General features: G+C 47.4%; 1 protein-coding gene across 1 annotated transcript in view; it reads right to left on the bottom strand.

The window, feature by feature from the left end:
* ccdc102a (coiled-coil domain containing 102A) overlaps window positions 1-3,738 on the bottom strand; it is a 52,580-nt gene extending 48,842 nt beyond the window's left edge. Inside the window, exon 1 of the mRNA XM_005726402.1 lies at window positions 3,585-3,738. The gene's annotated coding sequence lies outside the window, so the exon portion shown is untranslated. The remainder of the gene's footprint in view (window positions 1-3,584) is intronic.
* Window positions 3,739-5,202: the final 1,464 nt, after the last annotated feature.

Genomic DNA, 5,202 nt, shown 5'->3' with positions numbered 1-5,202 from the left:
ATAATAATAATAATAATAATAATGGATTGCATTTATATAGCGCTTTTCGGGACCCCTCAAAGCGCTTTACAATACCACTATTCATTCACTCTCACATTCACACACTGGTGCAGGCAGCTACAGGTGTAGCCACAGCTGCCCTGGGGCAGACTGACACAGTAATACCGGTATGATGTTGGGCAACGATAAGAAAATGAAATATGGCGATAGAATATGGGTAAAACGCGCATGCGCAGTGCCTTTGTTTTCATACGCGCATGGCGAAAAAAGCATGACGGCGACGGAGAACGAGAAGAACGAAAGTGGATCGTTGAATGAAACGGATGAACCAGAACTGGTTTGTAAAAAAACTTCACTGGTGTGGAACTGGTTTAGCTTTCGTCCGTCAGATACACAACAAAGCACTATTTTTTGGTAGCGCATGCTAACGGGCCGTCGTTGTTACCATGTTGTTTGGAAAATAAGTTGCTCCTAAAATCCTTTGATTTTCTGAAAAGTCGCCAGAGCCCCTTATAATTCTTATGTATGAACTCTGGTTGTGTTACTGACCTGGAAACGATTTTATGTGCACGGCGCTCGAAATTCTGTCAAATGTTTCAGTACGACTTTGCTAAGCTATGAAGCCGCACCGCTTAATGGATTGTCGGAGCATTACGGCTATCGTAGGCGGAGCCTCGCGGAGTGATACGTGCTGTGCTTCAACATGTTACCGTATTGTGTGTGTATGACCTCTTTTTAAGTTTTGTGGATATTATACATGGTTATGCTGAGGATATGTCGGCCACTTTCCACTGGAAATGCCTTTTGGTTAAACTGTCAGCAAAGAATTTGCATTTGCACTGTTACATGTTTATATAGCTTTAATGCAGATAAAACAGCTGCTTGTTTAAGTGAAAATACAGTGATGGTTTTTTTTTGCACTAATAAAGTTGTGGAGTTGTAAAGTATTTTGTCTCGCGTCAGTTATATCGTCAGTTATATCGTTATCGCAAATTTTCAAATATATATCGTGATAAATATTTTTGGCCATATTGCCCTGCCCTAGCTAGCAGACAGCTAGCAGCTGCAGCTGTGTCACCATCCACCTGTCAGTCAGAGAGGCCACGCCCCTAATAATGCAAACTTTAAAGAGGTGATTTGCTGTATATGGTGTATCAGGCTGTAAACATGTTTACTTCTGCTGTAAAGTTTTAACGTGGGAATCTATGGGGACTGACTCACTGCTGCCTCTGCTGGGCATCAGAGGAACTGCAGGTATCTGGGCCTTCCAGCCCAGGGTGTTTTATGCTTTATGCTTTTGGTCATCAAGCATAAAAAACATTATTTGGGGGATATCTGATCTCTGAAAAAAACTATTTTGTGTCAGTCGGACTTTTTCTTCTCCTGAGGAAACACGCAGATGTTTCTAACAACTGTAATCATGGCTCTATTACAGCTAAGCGTCCCCGTAAGGCACGACAGAGAGCCAGCCATCAAGAGCTAACACGCACACGCACACACACACACACACACACACACACACACACGCACACGCACACACACTGACAGAGCAATCTGAGGGGTGATTTCTGTGTGTGGTTGTCATGGAAACAAAAAAGCAAAAGGGAAGAACAAGGGCCATGTGCTGCTGGTTCAGACACTGTCTCTGATCTCTGAGACAGTATTTACGGGAGAGAGACAGACGGATGGATCAGAGTCTATGTTCGGAGCCGGAGACAAGCCGAAGCGCCTGAAAGGGAGGATGGAAGGTCGGAGACGCAGGAGTACTTCTGAGGCGACACCTGAGGTGGAAACGCAGAGGGTGGAAGCAGCCGAACAGATGGCGCCGTCTGCTGTGTGCAACCTCCAAACGCCTCCTGATGACACTCGGGGCGAGAATGGCAGGGACATCCCATGATGCTTCACACCCTCACATCTAATATTCTCTTTCAAATAACCTGCATCTCCATCTGTGATCCTCCTTCAGAGCAGAATCCAGCCAGATTAAGTGCTGCACACGTCATCAGACAGTACAAACTAATAACAATAATCCCCTCCTGAGGCATCTGAGTGTGTTGGCTTCCTGTCTGGGTGAGGCTCATTTTTTCTAATAAAGTCACCCCAGCAGTCCAACTCGGTCACACATAGTAACACAGCCGACGCCAGCTTTTACACCTCCCACAGCTTTACGGCTTTGCACTGACTCATTACTTCCAAGAAGAACTGTGAACATCCAGAGAACCTGTTAACAGCTACAATCAGCTGTCATCACATCACAAGCACGAGCAGGGATCGGTCACCGGCGAGGTTCCGCTTCAATGACAGCCCTCAATACCTGAACGCCGTCACAGACAGACGAGGACAGCAACAGTACGCTGGTCTGAATGATTGATTTCTAAAGAGAGACCCAAAGATAAATAAAAGCTGCTCGAATGTTCAGTACAGCTCGTCTCAAAACGAAGACCACCAATCATCCGGAGGATGGAGAGCTGAAGCCACAGGTGGACCAGGTGACACACAGATACACCTACACCTACTGAAACTTTGAGTTTTAATTCTTCACATAGACCCTGTAAACAAAAGTCCATCCTTCTGCCATCTTGGCTTGAACTGAACTAAGCAGTGAGCGAGTCTGGGTTTTACCAGAGGGCTGTAAACGCACCACTGCAAAGGCTACATTTAAAGCACAATTAAACTGTAGTAACATTGAACGTAACTGTAACGGTTTAATGCAAACAGACACTGAAGTTTGATTAATCACAGGTATAATTTTACAGGTTTCTGGCTCTCAGGTAAACACACGTGTTATGATTCAATAATACAGCTAGTATGATAAGCAATCGTTACATTTTAAGTTCCACAGTCTAACCCTTCCATCACTGCTTTAGCTCCTCCCACTTTAACACAACCACTAAACAGCAGGTGGGTGGAGCTTCTATCCACTCTCTGTGACATCACACAGTTCCAGGAGTAGAAAAAAGTGTGACAGACAGAGTGTTTGGAGCAGCCTGAGCTTTGGGCTCAGGGATTTTTACGTTACTGTTTAACATGAAAATGAAGCAGCAGCAGACACATGACCGGAAATAACTCTGTGACATGAATGTGCAGGCATGTGTCTGACCTGAAGCTGATCCCAAACTACACCTGAACAGTCCTTTCATAAACATATTGAACCTCACAGGTGGTGCACTGATCCTCGGGTTTACACTCGTGTCCCAGCTCCTGGGGTTTTCCGCTAAGACCACCCCTGCAGCTCGGAGTAAAGCCCTCACTCGTGGACACCCTTTTTAATTTCTGCAGAGCTCGGTCAGGGTCACAGTGAACCTCCAGAAAACCCAGCTGTGCCCTGCGGGGTCCAGGGGTCACCACCCTGCAGCCCGTGCCGTGCAGGACTCACACCCAGAGGAGACAGGCTGGAGACGTGAGGGTCTCTGGTCTCGCAGAGAACAAAGTGTGTGCACAGCGCTCGTATCTGCACATCAACACCCTGAAAGTGGCTCCACGGTGGAAGCAGACGGGAGGAGCAGCTTCCCTGATATCTGACACCAGCAGCGGCTGGCACTCAAACTCAGCCCGAGGAAGAGCAGCGGAGCGGGAGGACGTACCGTGAAGGTGAGCCGGTGAGCGTCGCCGTTATTCCCGCGGAACCAGTCTCTAAATCCCGCTGAAGCAGCTCCGCGGTGCCGCTTTGACTCCAGCCGAAGCCCCGAGCAGCTTTCCGTCTCTTCTCCCGTTTTTCTTCTCCGCTCTGGATGGAAAGCAGCGAGGGCAGAAAAGGGGCGGGGCTTCATCGGCCGGCCAATCGCCCGTCGGGATGACAACAATGCACAGCGCTGAGCCAATCGGGTCAGGCGCCCAGCTTCGAGCCGTTAGCTCATTGGCTGTCTGAGCTGAACGCTCCCCTGGTTGAAAGCAGAGGAGCTCAGTTCACTGAGAGCTGCACAACAAAGCAGAGGAAGATCAGAAAGCTCGGCAAACACTCAGAAAAGATTATAATTAGTGGAATTGTGAGCTGTAATCAGGAGGACACAAACACAGCAGGATGCTGTATCTGAGGGTCGCTACTGATTTTTGTTGATCTCAGTTAATATGTAACTGAGACCAACAGTGTGATTTTATGTAGATTTTATTTAGAGTCAGATGCATTTGTCTTTGCACTAAAACGACTGAAACAATACAAATGCATACTAATATTACTCTCGCTTTTTCTCATCCATTTTCTCATCCATCTACTCGGTCCACTGCGGTCCTGTGGACAGCACCTCCTCCGGCTGAAGCACATCTTCCCTCCAACCTGTCCCGGGTCTGTCTCATGGTCTCATTCTAACTGGACACCAGGAGTCACACCTGCTGATTCACCTCTACTGCTTCCACTCCATGCAGAGCATCTGAGTGTGTCACATCACCGTATCAGGATATCGTCTCTCTGTGACATGACATAGAGCAAAGAGTAGAAAAAACAAACCGTTAGAAGCTGACAGTTATGGTGTGTTTTGGTGCATGTCCACATTATGATCATGAATTATGTGTTCAGCTCTGACTGATCTGATGGTCAGTGTCTCCTCTGCTCTGTGAATTCAGGCACCAGATATAACCATGGAGACGAAGGAGGAGGAGGTGTCACCACAACAGACCTGCTCCTTCAGCTGGGTTTGAAGTCCAGGAGCTAAACACAGACTGTCACTACTGCTGGAATCTAACCTGAAATCACTGCCTGAGTAACTGGCTGTAAACTGTCTGAGGACTCTGAGGGTGAGGATTCAGAGGGCAGGATTTAGTGGTGTCTGCTGCGCGTCCTTTCACATTTTCACTCATTGAGTCTGTTTCACTGACAGAGCCGCAGATAAAGGGCACAAAACAGGAACTTATCTCCTGAAAGCCGCCCTGGACTAAAAGGATGTTTTACTTAATCAGCCTAAATAAGTGTCATGAGACTGTGTGAACTATGAGGAGTAAACAGAGACCGCGGTTTGCGCCCTCTGGTGGCGAGCACATCAACTGTTTCAGCTGTAAACGTAAACAGCTGGTTTAACCTTTGGGTGGGGGGGGGGGGGGACTAATAGCGCCCCCCAGCATTCCTCCAACTCAGTGAAACAGTGATAAAGTCAATCAGAAACAAACTACACACGTGAAACTTCTTCTGCGCATGCTCAGTCAGGGTTCTCATGCCACTAACTCCTTTTCTCTGAACCAAACTCTCGATGTCCTGAGCTCATTCTGGAC

This window comes from Pundamilia nyererei, unplaced genomic scaffold (assembly GCF_000239375.1).
Source record: "Pundamilia nyererei isolate P.nyererei 1_Seehausen unplaced genomic scaffold, PunNye1.0 scaffold00019, whole genome shotgun sequence".
NCBI lineage: Eukaryota > Metazoa > Chordata > Actinopteri > Cichliformes > Cichlidae > Pundamilia > Pundamilia nyererei.
This window is presented reverse-complemented; position numbering and strand designations above follow the sequence as displayed.